Source organism: Triticum aestivum, chromosome 3B (assembly GCF_018294505.1).
Source record: "Triticum aestivum cultivar Chinese Spring chromosome 3B, IWGSC CS RefSeq v2.1, whole genome shotgun sequence".
Taxonomy (NCBI): domain Eukaryota; kingdom Viridiplantae; phylum Streptophyta; class Magnoliopsida; order Poales; family Poaceae; genus Triticum; species Triticum aestivum.
This window is the reverse complement of record NC_057801.1, coordinates 362,235,969-362,250,156: the sequence shown is the minus strand read 5'-3', so window position 1 is coordinate 362,250,156 and position 14,188 is coordinate 362,235,969. Positions and strand designations below refer to the sequence as shown.

The 14,188-nt window shown below is 45.7% G+C and overlaps 1 long non-coding RNA gene across 1 annotated transcript; it reads right to left on the bottom strand.

The window, feature by feature from the left end:
• Positions 1-9,393: 9,393 nt before the first annotated feature.
• On the bottom strand, positions 9,394-12,982 carry LOC123065394 (uncharacterized). The gene is made up of 4 exons (XR_006431020.1): positions 11,905-12,982; positions 11,638-11,691; positions 10,719-11,530; positions 9,394-9,846 (listed from the first exon to the last, which is right to left on the bottom strand). It is a non-coding gene; the product is annotated as an uncharacterized lncRNA (long non-coding RNA).
• Between the last annotated feature and the right edge of the window lie 1,206 nt (positions 12,983-14,188).

Sequence of the window (14,188 nt, the reverse complement as noted above, 5' to 3'; positions counted from 1 at the left end):
TTGGATAAGAACCGGTTACCGTATGTATCATCCCTTGTTGGATTAGGATCTTGTATCACCTTGTGTCTCGATGATCTAGCGCATGTGTGACTTTATTCTTGTTAGTTGAGTGTTTTCTCATGTTTCCCTCTTGTTTCCCTCCTAGTGTTCTTCGTGTTCGTGGTAGGAATCCCTCCAAACGTGAAAGATCGGCCTCTAGGGTTCTACCCTACATCATCTTGGTATCATAAGCCATGTTGATCATGTTCTTGGAGCCCCTACCCTTTGTTTTCTAGCTTGATTTTGTCGTTTTCGTCCTAAATCCGAAAATCCCCACCAAAAAAGCCCCAAATTTATTTGTGATTTGTTGGTATGTTGAAATTTTGTTGGATTTGATCCATGAATTTGCGTTGCCACATGTGGATCTAGCTTTCCCCCATCTTCTCCACCATTTCCATCCACAAAATTGCTCGGATTTGACCACTCCACTTTCCTCCACCTCGAAAATGAGATGTTTATCCCGTGCTCGAAATCGCCCAGGCACCATATGACCGCTGACCACCGGACATCCAGCGACCGGACGACCGTTCCCCACCGGATGTCCGTTGAACCCTGACGAAACTGAATTTTTTTAGTTCGGCCACCACCGCCTCTCCATTTTCCACCACCTTTGGCAAACGCCTATACCACCACAGCTTTCCACAAACACCACCATCGCTCACCGCTACCACCTATGACAATTTTGACACGTTTTGGTCTTTGAGATTTTGAGTTGTGGTTCTCGTGTCCTATTGTGTTTTCGCTATATAGGTACGGTTCGACATCATCATCACCACCGCTCATCTTCGCAAAGGACTCATCATCGCCAAGGATGGTAACCTTGACAATATCTTTGTCTATTCCATGCCATTTGCATTGATAACCACATAGCCTTACATTGATAACCACCTTTGGCTAGTTATACCAATGGACTTATCCAAAGCACCGGGTACTTTCATGCGAGTCATGCACTTTGTTCTTCGTCCCTATATTGGTGTATTTGTTGTGGTCTATTTTGATGATATTCTTGTCTTTAGCAAATCCCTCAAAGAGCATGTCACCCATCTTAGAATCGTGTTGCAAACCCATAGGAAAGAGCGCTTTTATGCTAATGTGGAAAATGTCTTTTTGGTGTTGACAATCTTGTTTTCTTGGGCTTTGTTGTGTCTTCTAAGGGTGTTCATGTAGATGAATCTAAGATAAATGCTATTAAAACTTGGCCCCAACCAACCAACTTGCAACAAGTGCGTAGTTTTCTTGGTTTAGCCGGTTTCTATCGTCGCTTTGTGAAGGATTTTAGCACCATTGCTTCTCCTTTACATTCTTTGAGTAAGAAAACTGCGCCTTTTGTTTGGGGACCATCCCAAAGTACCACATTTAATGAGCTTAAGAATTTGCTTACTCATGCTCCCGTGCTTACATTACCCAACTTTGACAAACCTTTCGAGATTCATTGTGATGCTGGCGGTAATGGCATAGGATACGTGTTAACGCAAGAGAAGCGCCCCATAGCATACTTTAGTGAGAAACTTTCCGAAGCGCAACTCAATTACCCCATCTATGACAAAGAACTATATGCTTTAGTGTGAGTTTTGCGTGAATGGGAACATTATCTTCACCCTCATGAATTTATCATCATACCGATCATGAAACGCTTAAGTACTTAAAAGGCCAAACTAAGTTGAACAAGCGTCATGCAAAATGGAGTGAATTTATAGAGTCTTTTCCTTATGTCATCAAGTACATCAAGGGTAAGGAAAACATAGTGGCGGATGCCCTTTCCCGCATATGCACGCTTGTCACTAAACTTGAATTGAATGTTATTGGCTTTGAGCACATAAAAGACTTGTATGCGAATGATCCTACCTTTGCTACACCTTATGCTAAGTGTTTGGCTCATACATCTTGGGAATGATATTACATAAAGGATGATTATCTTATGAGAGCTAACAAACTTTTCATTCCCGAGTCTTCTTTGTGTTTGCTCATTTTGCAAGAGGCTCGTGGAGGCGGACTGATGGGACACTTTGGATGTGATAAGACATTCGCCACGCTCTCCAAGAACTACTTTTAGCCCAAGATGTTCCGTGACGTCTCACGCTTCACCAACCGATGCTCTACATGTCGCAAAACTAAGTCAAAAGATCAACCCCATGGTCTTTACATGCCTCTTCCTATTCCTTATCAACCTTGGGAAGACATTAGCATGGATTATGTACTTGGTTTGCCTAGAACTCAAAATGGAAAGGATTCCGTGTTTATTGTTGTGGACTGATTCTCTAAGATGGCACATTTCATTCCATGCAACAAGATAGACGATGCTTCACATATTGCCAATTATTTTTGTAGGGAAATCTTGCGACTTCATGGAGTAGCTAAGACAATTGTCTCAGACCGCGACGTCAAGTTCTTGAGTTACTTTTGGAAGACTCTATGCACCAAGATCGGAAGCAAGCTATTGTTCTCTTCGGCATACCATCCTCAAACCAACGGCCAAACAGAGCTGACGAACTGATAGAGGCAGAGGTGTCCCGTCTTTCAATGAGATGGTGATTATCGTTTCGGGGGAGTAGACTTTGACCATCCGACTACGTACGTGCGAGGACGTCGCGCCTTAGCAATCGCTAAACCAACTCCGAGAGGTTATTGACCACGCCGAAGCACGATCAACCTGACCACGAGGGTCTATTTCCTGTGAGCAAACGAAGAACAAGCAAGAAACTGAGATTGCAATCTGGATATTGCGAATATAAGATGAAAGCTTTATTGATCAAGATGGGTTCTATGACGTCTTGGTCTGGTCGTTGAACACAAACGAAGTACGTGAAGTTGCAGCTATGGCAAACTTTTAATCTAAAAAAACCCAAAGTCTAAACGGTGCCCTAAGGGCTGTATATATGGAGGACGAGGGTGGAATTTCATGGCCCTTGGTGGAGGGGTCCGAAACCAACCCCATCTGTTGTTTCCCCACACATACGGACTCTAAAAATATCCTATACTTATGTATTTCGAAATTACATGGGCCTGACCCAATAATAAGGTGACGCAGCACCTAGAATAGCCTCAGGAAAAAATTTATGAAGTGGCATCTTGTATATTTCGTCCAAGGCTTCATGCACTCATTATGGTGGCTTCAATGTCCTGAAGTCATCACTTGTAACTCTGTTCTTGTTCCCCTTGCGCATGCCATCATCTTCATGCTTGTTCTTGCTCCAATGTTCATCCTTCTCCAAGCTAGGCCCTTCATTTGTAAGCAAAACAAATGTATCTAATTTAGGCAGCATCATATTCTCATGAACACTAGAATCATTAACAAGAAATGAAAGTACCTAATAATTTAATAATTGGTCCAGTATATGTAGCAGTAGGGGCTGTGGGTGTAACAATGGTATTGATGTCCTCATCATCCTCCCCTTCTTGAAATGAAGTCGTCCTCGATGGAAGCTCATCTTCCTCACCCAAATAAGGCTTCAAATCTGCAATGTTAAAAGTGGGACTAACCCCAAAATCTGCAGGCAGCTCAAGTTTATATGCATTATCATTTATTTTCTCCAACACCTTAAAAGGACCATCAACACGTGGCATTAGCTTTGATTTGCGCAAATCAGGAAATCTATCCTTACGAAAATGTAACCAAACAAGATCTCCAGGTGCAAACACAACATGTTTTCTACCCATATCTCCAGCAAGTTTATATTTAGCATTCATACGCTCAATGTTTTCCTTTGTTAACTCATGCATTTTTAAGATCAATTCAACACGTTGTTTAGCATCAAAATTAACCTTCTCCGAAGATGGAAGAGGCAACAAATCAATGGGTGCACGAGGTAGGAAACCATACAGTATTTTAAATGGGCACATCTTAGTAGTAGAATGCAATGAAAGATTATAAGAAAATTCAATATGAGGCAAACATTCCTCCCACATTTTCTTATTATTCTTAAAAACAACCCTAAGCATAGTAGACAATGTTCTATTGACTACTTCAGTTTGTCCATCAGTTTGGGGGTGACAAGTAGTACTAAAAAGCAGTTTAGTCGCCAACTTAGCCCATAAACATCTCCAAAAGTGGCTAAGAAATTTAGTATCACGATCTGAAACAATAGTATTTGGCACACCATGCAAGTGAATAATTTCACGAAAGAACAAATCAGCAACATTAACAGCATCATCGCTTTTATGACATGGTATAAAGTGTGCCATTTTCGAGAATCTATCAACGACAACAAATATGCTATCCCTCCCCTTCTTTGTTCGAGGTAAACCTAAAACAAAGTCCATAGATATATCCTCCCAAGGACCACTAGGTACAGGCAAAGGCATATATAAACCATGAGGATTGAGTCGTGACTTAGCTTTTTGACATGTAGGGCAGCGAGCAACAAAACGCTCAACATCCCGTCTCATCTTTGGCCAAAAGAAATGTGTAGCAAGTATATCCTCTATCTTCTTCACGCCAAAGTGTCCCATTAATCCTCCTCCATGCGCCTCCTGCAACAACAAAAGACGAATAGAGCTAGCTGGAATGCATAGCTTGTTAGCATGAAACACAAATCCATCATTAATGATGAACTTGTTCCATGTTCTCCCTTCTTTACAATTCTGCAATACATCTTTAAAATCGACATCATGCACAGGTTGATCTTTGATGGTCTCCAAACCAAATATTTTGAAGTCAAGTTGAGAAACCATAGTATAACGACGAGACAATGCATCAGCAATAACATTTTGTTTGCCCTTCTTGTGTTTAATGACATAAAGGAAAGTCTCAATGAATTCAACCCATTTAGCATGTCTATGATTCAGTTTAGCTTGACTTTTAATATGTTTCAAAGATTCATGATCAGAATGTATAACAAATTCTTTGGGCCATAAGTAATGTTGCCATGTTTCTAAAGTCCGAACAAGAGCATATAATTCTTTATCATAAGTAGAATAATTCAGACTAGGCCCACTCTATTTTTCAGAAAAGTATGCAATAGGTTTGCCATCTTCTAATAACACACCTCCTAATCCAATTCCACTAGCATCACATTCAAGCTCAAAAGTCTTATTAAAATCAGGAAGTTGGAGTAAAGGAGCATGTGTCAACTTATCTTTCAATACCGTGAAGGCTTCTTCCTGTGCGGTACCCCAAACAAAAGGCACATCCTTCTTTGTAAGCTCATTGAGAGGTGCAGCAATGGTGCTAAAATCTCTCACAAAACGCCTATAGAATCCATCAAGGCCAAGAAACTCCTCACTTGTGTGACCATTTTGGGCTGCGGCCAACTCTCGATAGCTTCAATCTTGGCTTTATCAACTTCAATTCCTTGTGGAGTAACAACATAGCCAAGAAAAGATACTCGGTCGGTGCAAAAGGTGCACTTCCCAAGGTTACCAAACAAATGTGCATCACGTAAAGCAATAAAAACAGCACGTAAATGTTCCAAATGTTCCTCCAAAGATCTGCTATAAATCAGTAGATCATCAAAATAGACTACCACAAATCGTCCAATGAAAGCACGTAAAACGTCGTTCATTAATCTCATGAAAGTACTAGGTGCATTAGTTAACCCAGAAGGCATGACTAACCACTCATATAATCCAAACTTAGTTTTAAATGTTGTTTTCCATTCATCCCCCAATTTCATACGAATTTGATGGTACCCACTACGCAAATCAACTTTGGAGAATATTGTAGAGCCACTCAATTCATAAAGCATATCATCTAGCCTAGGAATAGGATGACGATAGAGAATAGTAATATTATTAATGCATCTACAATCAACACACATACGCGATGTACCATCCTTTTTCGGCACTAGAATAATAGGAACAACAAAAGGACTAAGGGATTCGTGTATATAACCTTTGTCGAGAAGCTCCTGTACTTGACGCATAATCTCCTTCGTCTCCTCTGGATCGGTACGGTATGGTGCATGGTTTGGCAGTGAAGCACCGGGAATTAAGTCAATCTGATGCTCAATCCCTCAAATAGGCGGTAATCCCGATGGCACGTCTTGTGGAAAGACATCAGCGAACTCCTGCAAAATGTTAGTGACAGCAGGAGGCAAAGAGGAAGGCATGTCCTCGAATTAAAATAATGCCTCTTTGCACACAAAAGCATAGCAAACAGATTTGCTGAAATCTAGCTCATCAATATCAGATTTGGTGGCAAATAAACATGCACTTTTCAATTTAATTTCAGAAGCAACACTAGATGGTTTATTATTAGAGATCTCGTGTGGCTACACCTTCGCAAGGACCGCTTCCCCAACGAACGCAAGTCCAAACTCCTACCTCGAGCCGATGGACCCTTCAACGTGCTAGCATGCTACAACAACAACGCTTGCAAGATCAACCTCACACAGGACAAGTACAATGTGAGCGACATCTTCAATGTCTAGGAACTCTCGCCATACCATGGTGATGAAGCTTTCGATCGAAGGTCGGATCTTTCCCAAGGGGAAGGAGATGATGGAGAGAATCCCATGATCATCCCCATGGATGTACCTACATCTCCCACGACACCACTTGGACCTATGACAAGAGCTTGAGCAAAGGCTATCGAAGATAAGGTGAACCCGCTCCTCTCCGAACTACTCCTTTCTACACATGAGTCATGGCTACTACCTCAAACGGGAACACTATGTGTGATCAGGTACTTAGAAGGAAGTCACGGAACAGCTACATCCAATGGCCAAGATGGCAAGGACACCAAGTACGAGAGACAAGAAGAAGAGCTACAAATGAAGCTTCAGACACCGGACGACCGGTCGGGCCCGGACGTCCAGCACCTGAAGCCCAGCTTGCACAAGTCCCAACCATCGGAGATGCCCCAGCGAGCGGACGACCGCACATGACCGGACGTCCGACGCCTGATGCTCCAGCGAGCGGACGACCGGAAACTCCACACCCGAAGAGAAATTAGAGGAAGTCCGAAGTGACCGGACGACTGGTGCCACCATCACAGAACGAAACCAGCGGATTTCCGATCCTACCGGACGTCCGGACCTCCGCGAGCGACCGAACGACCGGTAGAGACCGGACGTCCGCTGCGTGTGTGCCCGCAGTCTCTAGCTGATGCCCATTTGTACTACGACTATAAATAGACCTCTCCCTCCTCCTAGCTAAGGTCAGCCTTGTGATAGCTCATTTATGAGATAGAGCCTCGCTCATCCATTCGGATCTACTCCTCCTAGAGAGATCGTGCCTCTACGGAGAAGATCCATTTGGATTCAAGGCCCCTAACGGGAAGAACTCAAGACCTCCTCTTGGAAAAGAAACGATTACCCTTTGTATCGTCCCTTGTTGGATTCGGATCTTGTATCACCTTGTGTCTCGATGATCTAGCGCATGTGTGACTTTATTCTTGTTGGTTGAGTGTTTTCTCGTGTTTCCCTCTCGTTTCCCTCCTAGTGTTCTTCGTGTTCGTGGTAGGAATCCCTCCAAACGTGAAAGATCGGCCTCTAGGGTTCTACCCTACATCATTATGCTTCCATTGCCTATATGTTCTATATGTTGGGTCATGAGACCCATGTTTGTAATATCTGGCTCCTCAGAGCCTAATGAATAAGGGATAATTGATTTTATACCCCTAGTTGGGTCACCCTCGGTAGGTTTACCCCTAGTTTTCAAAAACCCTCGATTTTGCCCAAGCACGCTTGCTCCTCTTATGGTTTTGGCCTTCCATCACATTTCCATCCAGTTAGTGCCGTTTGACCGTGTTTTGACCGTCTATCGACTTTTCATTGGACATTTTTGCCCCTGTTTCCTTGCTCTCTCACTATACACTTCCAAGTGGGACCTATCACTAGAAAACATCCCTCTATCCTCTCTCTCTTCTGACTATCATGTGGGACCCAGAATGGACCAAATATCTCTAATGGACACTGCCATGTTGTAAACATAATATCAATTTTGCATTACTTTTTAAGCAAAAAATTAACACCACATAAACTAATTAAAACACCATTAATTAACACAAGTCAGTACACTTTTTTGCGAGGAAAGTCAGTACTCGTACTTAACGTCAGTCTCATCTCGAATATATTTAATGATCAGTCCACAGTTGCCAGCTATACAAGCTAATTACATTGTGTCAAGTCTTAACAAACGTCAAGCCAACAATTTAAAGGACACCCTCTGTAGGATGAGGATGTGCTCGCCGGAGCAAATGGAATCGGCGTCGGAGCTCGCTAGGCGCTTGGCCACCGCCGCTGCAGCGTCGAAGGAAGCCTGGGGAAGGCGCGTGCCACCCTCCTCCACCATCTCTCGCCTCCACGGGTCCCCAGCAGCCACCTAAATTGGCCACCGACAAGATTTGTGGCCCCATCACTAACCGGATCCCCGCTGGCCTTCCTCGGGGCGCTATGGATCTGGGCCAGCGGGAGGCGTCGATGGAGGCTAGCCAACGTTGGCATGGAGGAGGGTCAACAGGGACGCAACCATTGCATATCTCTAGCCGGAGATCATGAAAGCCTCGAGAAGAAAGGAGGATGAGCTTGCGCAACAGCTTGATGCAGGGGATGGCGCTGGAAGTAGAGGACGTCAGGGGTCTCTGATGCGGCGACAACGGGCGGATCCCGGCGAGGACATGTTGGATCTGGAGCTTGATGCAGGGGATGGTGTTGGTAGTAGCAGACATTGGGGATCTCCGGCGGGGCGACGGCGGGCGGATCCCCTCAAGGACAGGTTGGATCTAGAGGCCAGAGTGCATGACCAGTGACGGCAACCCAGGTGGATGCAGTGGCATTCCGATGGTGGTGAAGAACGGCGACTGTTGTCGGTTCCTCGTGGCAAAGAAAAGAGAAAGAGGTGAGTTTAGAGAGAGAGAGAGAGCAGGGGAGAAAACAAGGAGACTGGTCCGAGGGGAGGAGCTCACCAGACCTACGTGCTTACTCCGACGAGGTTGGCCACCGACGAGCTCGGTTGGATTGAACCGCACGCGGGCGCTGGTGTGGATGGTTGCCCTGTGGCCTTGCTCTAAAGCATGGCGGCGGAGAACTAAGGGTGGTGCACGGGGGTTAAGATTTGAGAGAGGGAATGGGATCTGGGGCTAGGGTTTGACCAACGGGAGAGAAGGAAGAGAGGATATGAGATGGTTTTTTCGATGATGGTCCCACTTGGAAGTGTTTGCTAAGAGAGTAAGAAAGGAGGGGCAAAATGGTCCATCAAAAAGTCCATAGACGGTCAACACACAGTCAAACGGCACTAACTGGACGAAAACGTGGCGGGAGGGCAAATTCATAAGAGGAGCAAACAGGCTTGGGCAAAATCGAGGGTTTTTGGAAACTAAGGGCAAACCTGCCGACTGGGACACAACTAGGGGCATGAAATTAATTATCCCAATGAATAAATACTTTGAGTAATAGAGTTTTGTTGTGATGCCATGTTGTATTTGCACATATCGAGCATATTGTGTATATGTTATTGAAATGCTTGTTATGTGTGGGATCTGACAACCTAGTTGTTTATTCTTAGTAGTCTCTTCTGGCACCCCTGCTCAGAGAAAATGGAATGCCGCGTATTCCAGCCAAGAGATCGAGATGAAGTCTTCTGGAATACGGCACTGCTTAGCATAGAGCAAACCAGCTTTCTATTACAACCGGAATATGAATACAAGGTCTTCGATATTACAATGAATAACACCAACACGGCGACACTACGCCAACTACAGTTGCTCTATTGAAGCAGCATAACAACTCGAGGCAGCGGAACCTCTACTGGCAGGAGAAGAACAACCAATGATGATGGACTCCAATCCGCAGGGACTCTAGCTGGAACGTTTATCCTAGCTCGCGAACAACAAAACCACACCAAACAAGCTAGCAATCAAGGCCCGACCTGCAATCTGGCATGACACGCCAGGTCAGTACATTGAATGTACTTGCAAGCTCACAGCAACCAAGAGTAATCAAGACAAACAACAGCGTAGCAATTACAGGTTAACATGATACTATCAGATCAATCATAGCATGAACAAGATGAACATGATACCGCTAGAACAATATGAGCATGGCATGAACATATGAGCATAATGATTCTAGCGTGCAACATGATGACATTATCATGCACCAACTTACTCTGCTCGGGTTACCTCGTAACCATCACATGCATAACTTACCGACCTCAGACATCTCACGATCATCTTAGGATCCAATCAAGCTTGGTATAAACAATACCGTAGTAATCAATACATGACCACGAGAAGCTTGACCTTTACCCGTGATTCTCGCATAACACCACAAATATCCGACAACTCGGTATCCTCGATACCACGGTGATCCTCTCACGATCACATAAAGATCAACCAACTTGTCTCATCATTGAACCAGGGTTGTTATTAAGCACATCATTATTATTATTACTGTTGACCCATAGTGTGACCAACTACGAACTGGGCCCTTATCCACGGGCGCGGCTATCGATAGATTTAACACACACTATGCAGATGTTAGCACACTATACCCACACCATGGAACCCAATGCCTCGCACTCCCATTCGGGTGGACCAACGGTGTTCCGACAAAACTGCTCTATTGCCCATGACACTCTCCCGGCCACTCCGACCAACTCCCCTCTAGGCTAAGTCATGGGTGACCCCATGCCTACCAAAGGCATGAACGGCCACCATCGTGGCAATACATAAATGGTCCCAAACGGGGACATGGTACCATAACAACAAGAACGGGCACATAAGGCTTATGTCTGCCTACCTGATCAGGGTAGCGTGTGCCCATAACCTTCCCTCGTTGGAGGCCCCGGCGAGAGGCATGACAATAGATCCAGTTAAGACCTTCCCATAAAAGGAAAATGTGGTTGCATTGGTTAGCTCGATATGGTGGTGCCATGACTCAGCCAACGGTTGTTCAAGTTCAATTAAATCTGGTTAAACTTGAAGGCAATAAGCTGAGTCATTTGAAAATAACAAGATGCAATTACGATGCATGAGCATGATATAAACATAAGCATGGAGTTGCAACGAATCATCGAGCATAACCACAAGGAATCATATATCCAAATGAGCATGGCATACTGAGGAGCATAACACTACACAGGAGCATCTACTACTCAGAACATAACATGACCACTAGCATCATGAATAAATACCATGCCAGAACATAGCAAGAACAATACCAAGTAAGCACTTAACCCACTAATAACAAAGAAACAAACATCTCAACGATACTCAGTAACGGACAATAGTCATGCACCGAAGAACATGACCAATCCAACATGTACTACTAGCAAGTATGAACATATGAAAGTAATACTAGCAAGTAGAACATGATAACCAGGTGCGTATGAACATAACATGAAAATAAACACAAATCCATCGCATAATCGAAACAACGGTAGCAGTAGCAGAAAAACAGACAGATATTAAAGATTCAAGTGGAAAACCAATGCTACTGCATGGCTATCATGCCAATGGTGGTTTTGGCTTGCCTGGGGGTGACGGAGACTCGGGAAGAAGTGTGGTGAAGCCGCGGAAACGAAACACCAGACGATTCTCTCTTGGAGGGGGCTGATTAGAGGCAAGAGAAAAAGGTCATTTTCACTATGGGACCACCTAGTGAAAATTTTACCAACAGAAAGAGCTCGACGAGACGAAGACGTGAGCGTTGATTTCACCTCGATCAGAGTTACGGTTGAAAAGTTGTGAGGTGTTGAAGCTCAGGGACCTATCTGTTAATATTTTCATCACCAACAAGTCCCCGGGGCAGAAAACAGAAAGCGCATAAGGTGAAGTACATTTTCAGAAGGGAGGAAACGCATTTTGGGCCGCAGTAGAACCAGAGTTCGTTTTCAGAGAAGTGAAAGCGTATTTTGGCCTGAAGCCTCCTGGAATACGCTTTCCCAAAGAAGAAAACACATTTGACCAGAAAAAAATTCACTTACGTGACGTGGTGGTGGCGGGGCCAGGCTTGTGCGGCTGACAGGGGGAGCCACCTTATCCATCTCCTCCCCATGTCTTCTTCTTCCTCCCTCCTCCTCCCCGTCAAGAACAGGGGCGGGCGGGACAGAGGCGCGGCCAGTGACCACCCGGCCGGCTCCGGCCATCTCCGGTGAAGGCGAAAGCATGAATGGGTGTGCCGGCGAGCACCACGTCCAGGGGAGGTCTTCGTCTAGGCTGGGGATAGCAGGAAGTGGGGATGCATGGCGCGGCTGAGGACGGCGGCTTCGACCAATGGAGAGGCTCCGGTAGGTGTTAGGGTCGGGCGAGAGTGGTGGCGAGGGCAGGATGGAGTGCAGACTCCGTTTAGAGGGGAAACGGGCGCCGAGGAGGCCTGGGGAGGAGGGGAGGGCGGCACCAGAGGAGGGTAGGGGCGGCGGCTCAGGTTAGTGGGGGCATAGCCTTGGAGGGTCTCCGGTGAGGGGGGCAAGGTGGTGGGGCGGCTCGTGGGGGTGTGGGAAGTGCGGTGGACGTGGAGGAGAGGCGAGGGGAGGCCTGAGGTGGCCGGACCCAAGCCAAGGCCGATGACCACCGTGGACGAACGGCGAGGAAACAATGAAGGAGAGGTACTCCGGTGAACAATGAGGAGAGGGAGAGAGTGCTGATGTGCGGGGAAGGTCGGACACTCCTTGTATAGGCGCGGGGACGTCTCTGGAGCATCACGGGCGAGTTCAACTAGCCAACGATGGAGGTGCAGGGGCAGTTCACGCCATGGGCATGGAAACAACGACGCAATTATTACGAACCACGACGAGGCAACGACACAGGGCGACGCAGGGCATCACGGGGCAGCTCCTAGACAAAGTTGGAGGTCGAGACAAGGAGGGAGCGGATGAGCACATTGGCCGGACCAATCCAGAGCTTGCAATCTGCATGATGCCAGCGTGATCACCACGGGTACTGGCGCAAGCGGCGCGCTTTGGCGTGGTCGACCATGTCCACTGGATTGAGTGAGCTACAGAGAGGGCCGTGAAGCAAAGCAACGGGCACAGGGAGGTGAGATACGTCCACAGCTTGCAAGAAACCAAGTGATCATCAATGTGTTTGTAAGTTTTTGTGGTTCACATGTATGGAGTTGGACTCAGATCTTTGGCACATCATGATCAAACACTAAGATGATGCTGATTATCAAAAATCAGCCTAATAGGAGAGGTTTAGATGAGGGTTGTGGTAGAAAGTGCCATAATGGCTAGATTTAGATATTTGGATGATGCACTCACGTACATGACTCGATTGAGTTGAAATTGATCATGGCCCAATGATTTGAAGATATTAAGATGCTCAAAAAGTTTCAGGCCATTTGGATGAACAAAAATAGCACTTGCTTCACAAAGCATCCCTGTGGACAGAAACTTGGAAAAAATCCACAGGGCAAATGGAGTAATGGGTTGAGCCAAAACTTGGTGGAGGGAGTAGATATGGATAGGGGATTGTCTTGGAAAATTTTCATCTTAAATGAAGCAATATAAAATATAGTTGCTTCAAAAACTAAAAATCTGACCAGAAACTAAGATTTGGAGCTGTGCTCACATAGAAAGATTACATGAGCTCAAATCTGGTGGAGAGTGATGATTTGATCATATTAAGGATCTTGCATAATTTCAACTCATTTGGATATGCCTAGCTAGTACTTCCTTCACAATGTCTTCCCTTAGACAGGAACTCTGAAAAATTGCTCAGGAATATTTGCTAGGAAAATTGAGTTGAATTTTTACATGGTGCAATTATATGGATAGAAAAAGATGTCCAAGAAGTTTGGGGTCAAATGGGCAAAGATACATTGTCGGGTGGTTGGTGCGACATATGCCAAAGGATGGCTAATCATAGTGGGAGCTAGTAAGACGTCGCTAGTGCCTGGAAACGGGATAAGGTGTAAACATGCACGCCGACGCATCTTACCCAGGTTCGGGGCTCTCCTAGGAGATATCACCCCTAATCCTGCTCTGCGGGGTCTCCGCATGATCACTAGATCGATAAGTAGCTACAAGCTTGCTCCTCGAGCTGTTTGGCTAGAGGAGGAAGAAGGGCAAGGCTAGTTGTACTCCTCTCTCTAAATGTGTGTGTAATCTCTAAGAGCTGAACCCTTTGCATGGGTGCCCTGGGGGGTTTATATAGGCCTACCCCCCAGGGGTACAATGGTAATCCGGTCGGGTGTAGGCCCGGGCCGTCAGTGTCTATGGTCGCCGGCTTCTCAGCCAGCTGCTGGGGCCCGCCGCCTGGTGGGTCCCG